At 38.2% G+C, this 12265-nt stretch overlaps 1 long non-coding RNA gene across 2 annotated transcripts; it reads left to right on the top strand.

Moving 5' to 3' along the window:
• Positions 1-271: 271 nt before the first annotated feature.
• LOC119242750 (uncharacterized) lies at positions 272-8446 on the top strand. Of its 2 annotated transcripts, none has more exons than XR_005124558.1 (3): positions 272-302; positions 2040-2071; positions 8216-8446. It is a non-coding gene; the product is annotated as an uncharacterized LOC119242750 (long non-coding RNA). The 2 variants fall into 2 exon arrangements; XR_008551510.1 differs by having other exon boundaries at positions 2040-2174.
• Positions 8447-12265: the final 3819 nt, after the last annotated feature.

Here is a 12265-nt window from a genome sequence, read left to right as displayed (position 1 = left end):
TGCTCTGTGGAGGGGTTATGTCACTGAATGGAAAGGGGAGGATATCTCTTTTTCCTCCTCCACCTGGAAACTGAGACCAAGTTAACTTGGCAGATAGCCAGCATCTCAGGATCTATTTAACCTGCACCCCACTGTGCTATAAAATCCAAGTGAAGTTTGGAACCCAAATCAAGTGTAGAATCATGGTTAAGTTTGGAACTTTTCACTATTATGACATCACCTTTTATGCCACCTCCTCCTTGAAGTATGTGTATTTAAATCACACTTTGACAACAGTTTGGTTACTAAGAGAAGGGTGGGAGGTAAGAGCATTTCCCCTACAATCTGTTCTAGATCAAAGTCAGAGATATTTTCAAAATGGAAACCATACTCATGATTCAAATTCATAGCCAAATCTCTACACAGATGCTTAGTAGGCATGTCAGAAGGTCTCCTCCAACATGGCAAAATATAATATGATAGAATCGTCATTTGTCCTTAAACCCATTCTTTTCCTTCTCTTCTCCATCCCAGCATATGCCACCACTACTCACCCATCTGTGCAGGTCAAAACAAGGTTCATTTTTTCCTCTACTTTCTCTCTACATAAAGTCTATATGTAATGCACTAGCAGGCTTATTGGTTTTACCTACAAAACCTGTCTAGAATCTGACCTCCTCCACAATTCACCATCTTCTCTTGCCTGATCTGTCACAACAGCCTTCTTCCTCTCTGCATCTATCTTTCTATTATCCTCCTCTGCTATCCATAATCCCTTCCACATACTTCGTGGTGGAAGATAGTGGTAAATATCAAGGTAAGTCCATTAAATATAAACCCTTTCTACCTTTCTCACCTCATCTTAACTCCTGTCTATTCAGTGCCTCTTATATAAACTTCTTACTGTTTTTCAAATACATGAAGCTCAGTATCTCCCTTGAAGCTTTCACTTCCTCTTGGCAGACTGAAATGCTTTCCCTCAAGCCTCCCCTAACTAACAACTGTATTGTGCCTTTCCTGGTCACTATCACCCATCACTTTCTGTCTCTCACTCTTCTTACAGTTGTTCCTGGCACATGAAATTACATCATTTCATCATTGCCTTTCTGTTTTTTTTCTTGACTTTTTCTAAGCTAATTCCCATGAAATCAAGAATCTTATAGCTCTCATATATCAATCTCATGTCAACACACTGTACAGAACCCAGCATTTAATAGGTGCTCAAATACCTGTTAAAGAGATTACTAAAATTTGATCATGTCATTCATCTGAACACAGGGGAAGACAGTTTTATGCAGACTTCTGCACATGCACATCCAGAAGGACACACACCGATAAGCAGACACACACACTCATGTCCCTTAAAAATTTCAGAGGTTCAAAAAAAAAAAATTTCAGAGGTTTCTCCTCATTTGGGTGATATTGTAAAGAATATTTAATGTTGGTAATAATGTTTTGCACCTCTGGCTTCAAACTTTCTCTCCAATGTCACCTCAAACTCTGCTCCTTTCTCAGCCTCCTCACTCTAGACACAACAAGCTACTTTCTGCCCCTTTAATCCTCTCTAATGTTTATTTCTGTACATATTCCTCCACATTCAAATCATTTTCATATATTTCTTGCTTAGAAGCCTCCCCCTTTCCTCTTGTCTAAGTCAATTCCCACTGATCATTCATATATTAAAACAAGAGTCCTTCCCACATGGAAACATTTCTTGATCTCCTTAAATAGGTCAGCTCTTCCTATATAATCTCGAATGAATAAAGGGATGGGTGAATGTCAATGATGTTTGTAATGATTATTGGTCCTTTGAGTGTGTCTGAGTACAGTGGAACTTTATCTTTACTTGCTGCTGTGGCATTTCAAAGTAATTAAAACTCATGTGCGGTTACACATTAGTCATATTCTCCCAATTGCAAGGGATGCAGGCAGTTGGAGATGGAAGGGACCAGGGGGCTCTGCACACGTTCCATCACAGTAATGGTGACAGAGATAAAGTTGACATTGCAGAAGCTACCAGAGCTTCTATTTACCTACTGATATTTACTGTGTTCCCCCAGGACAGCCGGTAACATCATTTACTTCCGATAAGGTAGGTTTGACAACGCACTGAACATTAAAAGGAAAAGTGCCTGGATAAAATGAAAACAACAGTGTGCCCTGGCAGGGAAGAGATGGATGGCCTATACATAAATGTGAGTTCATTTAACATCAGGAAACAAGGGCTGCAGCGAGGATTGGCACCGTGCGCACTATGTCATTTTCATGAACATATTTTCTAAATATCATTTATGTGAAGCACACCAGTGAGGAGGTTATTAGGAAAATATTTTAGAGGTACGTACTGAAAGGGGAGAATTTAGATTTCCAGGAATACCAAATCGCTAAATACATGCTTATCCACCCATTCGGAAATGAGGGAAGCATGGCTCTATAATTCCAGAAGCTGTTAGATTAATGGGCAATATCTGGCAGGTCATTGAACAACATTCTCCAGGTACCTGGGTTGGTGTTTAAGTTGAGTGGGATCTGGAGCTCTGGGTTGGTTCTAAATTTGAGTGGGACCCATAGCTCTTGAATAAGTCTGGGCATGGGCAATAAAACTCACAATGTCCAAAGTGCTCACAGAATGAGTCTGCACTCAGACTCTGCTGTTCACAAACTATGTGGGACCCGATAATTGAAAGGAAAGTCCTGATGCTCAGGCAGAAGGGCACCAGCAGCCAGGGGGCCTGCCACGCAGCACAGGACTGCCAAGTGCTCCATAAGATGCCAATTCAATTCATGTCACTCATGTCATCCTTAGTTAACTATGCTTGAATCCATCTCACATCCATAAAGAACTTGTTTCTATTTCTGTCACCAGCTTCGCTTGTGAATTACTCCACAATGACAGTCTTCCTGTCTGTTCTCCAGCCAGATGGTCCTGGCCTGGTCGGCCATGCTTCACACTTAAACATGGTGTGTTCTCGCTCATGAGCTGTCAGGAACCTGACATTGGTATTCCCAGAGTGCTTGCCTATCATGCCCTTTCGGACAGTTCAGAAGCTCTCACACAGAAGCAAACGAGCACATTCCTGAAGCTTCCTGGCATGAAAAGTGAACACAACACGATCCTCTGGCACAGGAGAGGATCTCATAGATAGTATCAACCATCACAAACTTAAATTAGGGCCTCCCTGGTGGCACAAGGGGTTAAAGTCTCAGCACTTGAAGCTATCGCCAGCCGCTGCAGCATGAGTTTAATCCTTGGCCAGGGAGCAACCTACATGGTGCAGCAGATATCTCCTGTCTCGCCCACTGTTCCCCTCAGCAGTGTATTTCAGTAGATCTGCCTGTTCTGATCCCCACTCTCTCTGACAAATCCTCTCACCCCACCCCCCAACTCTGGCCTATACGCCAGCTCTTGTATGCATAAATAAATAAAAATAATAAATCTTTAAAAAACAATTAAATTATAAAACAGTGATTCCCACCCCCATTTTTAGGTTGTAGTTTGTATCTTTCTTTGAGTATATTTCAAGGAGCATGAAGCTGATTTTCAAAACAATTTCAATTTTCTCTAATACAGATTTTTTTCACTTTATAAATATGTATGGGCAGGCACTTTCTGGGTATATGGATTGGACAGTGAAGGAGGTATTCTCTGTTCCTGACAATTTTATAGTTCCATGGTAAATGAAGAGATGAGAATATATTGTTATGTTTCAAGGTAACATGTACTCTCCTATGTGCAAATACAGGGTTTGGGGAAGTAAGTGAAAGGCCCTGGGTTCTGCCTTGAATAATCATGTCAAGTTTCCTTGAAAAAGTACGTTTCACCTGAGATCTGAACTAAGTCTGTAGTTAGGCAGGCTATGGGGAGGCTAGATGGTCAGAAAGGATCTAGACAGAGAGAATATGTGGCCTCTTAGATGAGGAGTATCAACATTTAACAATGTTTTTTCATATGTCTGTTGGCCATTTGCATTTCCTCTTTGGAGAAGTTTCTTTTTAGCACTTCTGCCTATTTTTTGACTGGATTATTTACCCCTATGTTTATAGCAGCACTTTTTACAATAGCTTAGCTATGGAAACAACCCAAATGCCCAAAAATAGATCAAGAAGATGTGGTACATATATACAATGGAATATTATTCAGCAATCAAAAAAGATAAACACATGCAATTTACAGCAACATGGATGGTGCTGGAAGGGATCATGCTCAACAAAATAAGAAAGCAAGAAAAAGAAAAATACCAGATGGGCTCACTCATAGCAGGAATTTAGAAAACCTAAATAAGGGACCAGGAAAAAGACTAATTATAATAAAGAAAAATCAAAATCAACAAGCAACTATAAACCAGAGACACACTAACAGGGGCGGGGGTGAGGAGAGGAGGGATTAGGGCCAAAATAATGGGGTTGGGAATTGTATGGGGAATATAATCAAAATGAAAATGCATACATTGTGCAAAAACGAAAAATGATGTAAGAATTATATAAAATAAAATAAAATATAAAAAATTAACAATGTTCTGAAATCCTGAGAATCACTGGGATAAAGAAATAAATATGAGACTCAAAATTCTCACTTCCAAATGGGAAAGGAAAAAAACACTCACAATGTTCATCCATGGATAGAATCACATCATCAGTGAGGTTTGGGGTAGGTTGAGGTCCCATTTGACTTATTAAGTTATATTTAAATTGCCTCTTGAGGTAATGACAACAGAGACAGGGATATTATTATAAGCTATATTTAATTGATAGAATTTGGGCCTCATCTCTTCTACAAGGGCATAAAAAACACAATTTTTTTTTCAGAGACATGGATATAATTTTCCTGTGCATTCAAATAATTCAGCAAATGAAATAGGATCTCATTAATAATAAGTGAGAACAATGGAGATAAATATGCTAACGTGTTATATAGTCTTTCTTCCTTGCCTCTGTAAATAATCATTTCTTAAATCAACCTTTATTGCCTGCAAGACAAAGATTTTAAAGGAGCAAAATGAAGTTCATTTTCCCAAAGAAGGAACAGATGAGAAAAACAATTATTTTATTGCTGGGTGACAACTTCTATGACAAAGGAGGGCAACACAGGGGATAAATTAGAGGGAAGGACAGAGTGGACCACTTGAGAGAGACAAGAGTTTCAAAGCTCCTAAGAAGAGCTCACACTTTGACTTTCTGAAATAATTGAAAGAGGCGAGGTGGACAGCTGAGGAGTACATTTCAGGCTGGAGGAAGACGCAAATAACCATAAGAAAGTAAGAAAACAGGGCCTCCCCTGGTGGCGCAGAGGTTGAGCGCTGGGCTGCGAAGCTGCCCGCAGCCTCTGCAGCGCCGGTTCGATCCCCGGCCCCCGGAGAGGGCTCCACATGGTGCAACAGACCTCTCCGGCCGCACCCGCTGCTCCCCTCAGCAGTGTATTTCGTCAGTCTGCCTGTTCTGCTCCCGGGTCTGGCTCTGGTGGATTCTCTCACCCTCCCGCACTTCTGACTGTACCCAGTGCTTGTATAAATAAAGAAAGAAATCTTAAAAAAAAAAAAAAAGTAAGAAAACAGATTGCTGGGGCACAGGAGAGTGTGAACAGCAGGAAATGAGCAGGGTCAAACCTGAGCAGTAAGTGAGGAAGACAGCAAAAGCCTTATTTGTCATGCTTGGAGTTTGAGCTTGTCATACAGCCACGCCAGAGCCATGACGTTTTGAAGACATGATTAGCATTGCATTTCAGAGGGTCTTAATTGTAAAGGAAGAATTTAAACTACATCAACCTGAGGGAGAAGAGAAGAAGGTATTCAAGTTGCCAATTTTTTTTAATTAGAGTTTGTTGTTGTTGTTGTTAAGTGTGAACAAATAGTTTTTAACTGTAATTTGTAATGAATTATAGAGATTTTACTCTAATATATATATATATTTTTTCCTAATAGCAAAAATTTTAAACAACCCACGTTCCAACGTGGGAGGAAAGGAATGTGTGGCAAGTTTAATCCTTTTATTAACTTGGAAAGGACAGACTGGAACTGTCACCAATTGCCACCAAATCAAAAATTCCACCTTCTCTGGACAACTGGAAAAGCTGTTTTTAGACATTTACCTTAGATTATTTTAATAGCTTTCGAAAGCAATTGCAACTGGAACCGAAAGGGCAGCATGAATTCAAGAGAAAATTAGAAGGTGTAATCAACACAAATTGTTGAAAATGGCAATGGTTAACATAAACTGTCATTAAAAAATCAGAACTTACACTCTGACAAGTATAAATGTATTCATGGGGAAAAAAAGGAAATACATAATTGAAATAGTAACTGTGCTATCAGTTTATATGATTACTATAAACCAAAAAATTACCACTGACCGAAGTGAGACCACTAATTACATAATGTAATTCTACCGGGATCTGAGAAGAGATGATAACACACATAAATTCTAGAAAAAGAGGTGCTTATCAGGGTGGGAGGGATGCAACATTCTTCAAACCATTCAGATGCTTTAAGGATTTTTAAAACAAATTCCTATGTACCATTTGGTGAATTATCACTTAAACAAAACTCAGGCAAATGAAACAGAAAATCCTACAAATCAAAAGATTACAGCTTAAGTATATATTCATAACAAATGAAATTCACACAATAAGAACTGTTCAATAATTTTGTCTGAAGGCTACAGACTATACGTAGCTATAGAAACAGGTATCTCCACATTATATTGCCAGCAGACAGACACAGCCAGCAAGCCACATGAACTGGCGTGCAGCTAAATCAACAGCCAGAAAGAAAGACCGCTGTGCAAGTGCTTTTTATATAGCTCAGCCGAGCTGGGTGGCTCAGACTTGGAGAAGGAAGTGCTAAATATGTAACAGCCTGGGGCCTCGCTGATCCCAAATAATAGTTATTTTTGAGTAGGTCAAGCAAGAGTCAATAAAAAAGCAAGCAGGAATGAATGCTGGGTTCATAGCAGGCTAATAATGTCCTTCTGGGATAAACTCCAGTTTCAAATCACCAGAATCAAATACTTAAGTTGCAAAATACTGTTTTATAGACCCCCAGTTCCAGAAATATCAGTCCAATAGCTAGAAAATGGATCAAGTCTCCAAACCAGGATCATCTTTAAAACAGATTCTCTAAGCCAGTGTGCTTCACCACAAGCATCACTTCCATGATTCGTCTGCGCTGGAATCACAGCAACTATATTAAAGGCACACCCTGGACACCTAACAAATCAGAATTTTTAAGAAACCTGGGAATGAACATTTTTATGTTTTTTAAATGATTTTTATCTATGATTCTGTCTTCTAATATTTGAAAACTTTTTTTTTTTTGCTTTTTTTGTTTTCAAATGCCATAGTACATGAATAATATCTCTTGGTACAGTTGATGACAGAGAGGTGATAGAGGGATAGATGGACATAAGGAAGGATGGGTGGATAGATAATTAGATAACTGATCCATACCAATTTTTTTCCTTGGTAGCAACAGAGAAATTAATTAATATATTCAAGATGCAGGCTGTTTAGAAAGCAGGTCTTTTTGATTGAATAAACATGAACACAACAATCAGCTCACATAAGAAGTAATTAATGATCAAGGGCCAAATTGGGTGCTGAAAATCATGCTCACCACATCTAATCAAAGATAGACTTTTCCATGTCGAAGTTTTCTGCTCATCAGCTGGCATGCATTCCTACAAGTAGTCAAGAATTCTGTACAAGAATCTATCACCAACTTACCACTAACTAAGCCTTTAAAAAATCATACTGCAAAATATTTGTTGAAAATTTGAGGTAGTGTTATTTTTAAGTTTCTTTTTTTAAAAGAGTTATTGTATTCATTTATGCTTGCAAGAGCTGGGGTGTAGGTCAGAGGTATGGGCGGTGGGGTGCAGGGTGTGAGAGGATTCATCAGAAACAGAGTGGGGAGCAGAACAGGCAGATCTACTGAAATACACTGCTGAGGGGAGCAGCAGGAGAGACAGGAGAGGTTTGCTGTGCCATCTGGGTTAGCTCCCTGGTCAGAGATTGAACTTGTGCTGCAGTGGCTGCTGATAACTTCATTGTGCTGAGATTTAACCCTTTGTACAATCAGAGAGGCCCTGTAAATTTCTTAAGAATAATGAAATCTTTAATTTTTCTGATGACAAGGAAAGTAAAATGACAACAAATGCCTGCACTTACTGTAACGATATAGTAAGCAAGCTCTTCAAAGACATGTAGTTTCTTCTCTCATCAGCCCATGAATCTCTTTTACAGGCACAACAGTGACAAAGAGGGACTCTAAGCAGATACCATGTCTCTGCTCTTTCACTGATGGAGAGAGTGGGCATGCAAGTAAAGTTTGCGGTGTGATGGCAGCGGTCAAACACTTTCATCACTGTATGTTATGCTATGTTACATCATGTAATGTTGTTATGCTATATACAAAATGTAACTGTGTAGACCAGCAAACCCTTAAACCATGTGTTCCACATATACTACTATAACAATGGCAAATAAGTCCATTTCCTTGTATGTTCTGAAAAATTAAGTTTTCTCAAAATATTGTCTCAAAAGCAGGATTGAACCTAAATGCCCAAAAATAGATGACTGGATCAAGAAGATGTGGTACATATACACCATGGAATATTACTCAGTAATCAAAAAAGATAAACACATGCAATTTGCAGCAACATGGATGGAGCTGGAAGTGATCATGCTCAGCGAAATAAGCCAGAAAGAAAAAGATAAATACCGGATGGTCTCACTCATAGCAGGAATTTAGAAAACCTAAATAAGAGACCAGGAAAAAGACTAATCAATACAAAGTAAAAATCAAAATCAATAAGCAACTATAAACCAGAGACAAACTATGGGGCATGGGGACAGGGAGGGGTAGGGAGAGGAAGGACTACAGTCAAAACGGGGGGGGTGCAATTGTGTGGGGGAATATAAGCATAATGAAAATGCATACATTGTGCAAAGATGAAAAATTATGTAAGAATTATATAAAATATTTTTTTTTAAAAAAGCAGGATTAAAATAAACGATTTGACAAAATGTTGTGCTTCATTACTCTTTCATGGACTCAAAAAGTCCTGATAAATACGAAAAGTCCATGTCCAAACTCTGGCTTTGCCCAAGTTCATTTTCATCATAAAACAGGCATTTTATCATGGGATACATACTTTGTATCCTCAAGGACTTTTACTAAGAAGGCCAAACATTGAAAGCTGCTCTTTCTTCCTTCCTTTTCCTAGCAGACCTCAGTGCCTGTGTCGGATGACTTGCAGATCTGGGGGTGCTGGGGAACACAGCCTTTCCATATCTTTGCATAAAGGAGGCATACTGCATTTCAGACAAGCATATCACACATCAGATGCAGTTCCCAGAAAAAAAAAATTCAGATCTACGTAGCTGTGTCTCATTTATCCCATCCTTGGTATAAGAGTTCCACCAAACACATGCTTTGTAGCCATAAATATGTTCTTCTAATAACATCCTGGAATCTATTCTTTTCATGAAGGATGCAGAATCGTCAAGTTTTTTGTGTTTTTTTTTTTTAAGATTTATTTATTTATTCATACAAACACTGGGTACAGTCAGAAGTGCGGGAGGGTGAGAGAATTCACCAGAGCCAGAGTGGGGAGCAGAGCAGGCAGAAGGGCCGAAGTACACTGCTGAGGGGAGCAGCGGGCGGCAGGCGAGGTCTGCGCGCCACGTGGGACCCTCGCTGGCAATCCGGGGATCGAACCTGTGCTGCAAAGGATGCGGGTAGCTTTGCAGCCCAGCGCTCAACCACTGCACCAACAGGGGAGGCCCCAGAATAGTCAAGTTTTGAGAGTTAGGCTGATTCAGTAGTTGTAGGAGTTTTATCTATATTCCATATTTTTATATGGTGTGGCATGGAGGTCAAGGCCTTGAGATTTCACTCTTAATTAGGTCATCCTAATTTAAAGAATGTGCCAGAAAGAGTAGAGATTATTTACTCATTGATGGAAGTCATTTCAGTGTTTGATTATATAACTAAGATGATAGGCAGCATTTCACAAGTTATTTAATACATATGAATGAAGGACATTATCCCTCAAGAAACTTGGGATCATCAAACAGAGGCTTATCTCTGACTGTTTGCTACATTGGTGTCTAGTCACTTAACAATCAAAATGAACATTATCAAGCACTCTCTTAGACCCTGAGGATATATAATCCTTGCTGTCACTGTGCTTGTAGTTTCATAGTTTAACAACTTTTATAGAAGCAACTTGCTTTTTGCCAAGAGAATCAAACATGAAATCCTGGCACAAATGAATGAAACTGCCACTTTATTAATTTAAATATATTTTATAAATATAAATTTATAAAATTCAAGCTGTCGAATAATAATAATAACAATGATGATGCTCATACATTTTTTAAATTTTGTATTATGGTTCCAACATCTAGCCAGCCTCTGAAGTATTAACTTATGTGATGGATTTTTGTTACATGTTAAAAACCTCCTTTATTCATTAAATATTTGCAAAGAGTAGCAGTATAACTAAACATCATGACAATATAGGGTATTTTTCATGTACAGAGAATCACATAAGTTTTATTTAGGGATATACATGAAATAAATTGATCTGGTAGGTTGAGTTAAAAATTTTGTGATATTCAATATACTACAATTATGGTCTAACATTTGACTAAATATATTTATTATTTTTTTTCAAATCCTTTATTTTGAAATAATTTGAGACTTGAAGGAAAGTTGCAAAAATAGTGAGGATTCCTGTACATCTTTCACTCAACTCACCAAACAATCACATCTTTTATAACTACAGATCAATGATCAAAAATAGGAAATTAATATTGGTTAATTACCTTAATTAAACCAGAAACCTTTTTCAAATTTCAACAGATTTTTTATTAAGGTCATTAATGAAAATGACCCTTCTCTTTTAAGATCTTAAAACTTTTCAAAAGTAAAGGCAAGTTATTTTGTAAAGTGTTCCTTGATTTCTTTGGTATTTGCTCATTTTTAAAAGGAAAACACAAAGATTTATCTTTCTTTTATCAATTACTGTGGTATAATTTATAGTTCTGTCTGTGGCTTGATCTACTTAAATTACTACTTCAATTTTGTTTTTCAATATTTTTTGTCCTCTCATGTTTTAATCTTTTCTATGTATGGGGATTCCAGATTTTAAATCCTCTTTTCAGAGGATCTGATTAGTTACTGAAATATTTGCATCATTTAATGACTTTTTTATACACTCTAGTTGTTTTCCCTATTTTAATTATGGATGAAGAAATCATTCACAATTATTTTGAGGTCTCTATCTTATAACTCAAATACATGGATCAGTGGTTGGTCTATTTCAATTGCTTTCTTTCTTGGCTTTTAGTTATGGGATACTGAATCTTAGAATCCCTGGTAGTCTTTCTATGGACTACTGGCCATTTATTATAACAATGCATTGAAGCTAGATGTTGTTATAGATCTCTGGAGAGGAATTACCCTTCTTCTAGCTGGCAGGGAAAATACAGGCGGATCCATTAGACCTCGTTTAGGCTGTGTTTCAGACATTCTAAAGGCTGATTCTGACTTGACCTTTCTTCAACTATAATAAACCATCAGAAATTCAAACTGAAATCCTGAGGTGTTTTACCAGCACCCTTCATCTGTAATGAAGCCTAAAATTATATATTTTTTGTTTCTATAGCACCGTGACATTCCATAAAGCTCTGGTTACCATTTTAGCTTTTTTTAATAGCTTTCTTTTAGATCTCTGAGTTTTAGGCCATGTATATACAAGTCCTCTCTCTAGGACACTGTCCCAGCAAGTGATGTCTTGTCTGTCTGTTTGAGCACTGTTTTTGGTTTTGTTTTGTTTTGTTTTTTTCTTTTTTCACTATACCAGTGACATTGCAAATGCTCTAAGCTGGTGCTTTTTTTTTTTTCAGCATCTTTCTCACATCAGTAGTGGGTAATTGTGAACTGAAAAATTGTGGTGAGGGTGTGCCTCAGTGCATTTTCCTTCCCTTCAGGAACCTGACACTTTTGCTACATTAAAAACATTTTTTTTTATTCACTTATTTTTGTTGAGAGAGTAGTAGCTGATAAAAGCTAGTATGTCACATTTGGAAGATGAAGTCCTAATATAGCCGTTCCTGTTTCAACCACACAAGTACACGCCTGATGCCAGTAAAACATGTCCCCACTGAAGAGGATGCTTGGTGGGGTCTCCCTGCAGTGACCCCTCTTCCAGTTCTGAGAGGAGGGACAGATCTCCGCCTCCTTCCATGTGCCAACCAACTCTCTGCAAACATGCTCACAAAAGT

The sequence above is a fragment of the Talpa occidentalis genome, unplaced genomic scaffold (assembly GCF_014898055.3).
Source record: "Talpa occidentalis isolate TD23 unplaced genomic scaffold, MPIMG_talOcc4v2.1 talOcc4.13, whole genome shotgun sequence".
Lineage (NCBI taxonomy): Eukaryota > Metazoa > Chordata > Mammalia > Eulipotyphla > Talpidae > Talpa > Talpa occidentalis.
This window is presented reverse-complemented; position numbering and strand designations above follow the sequence as displayed.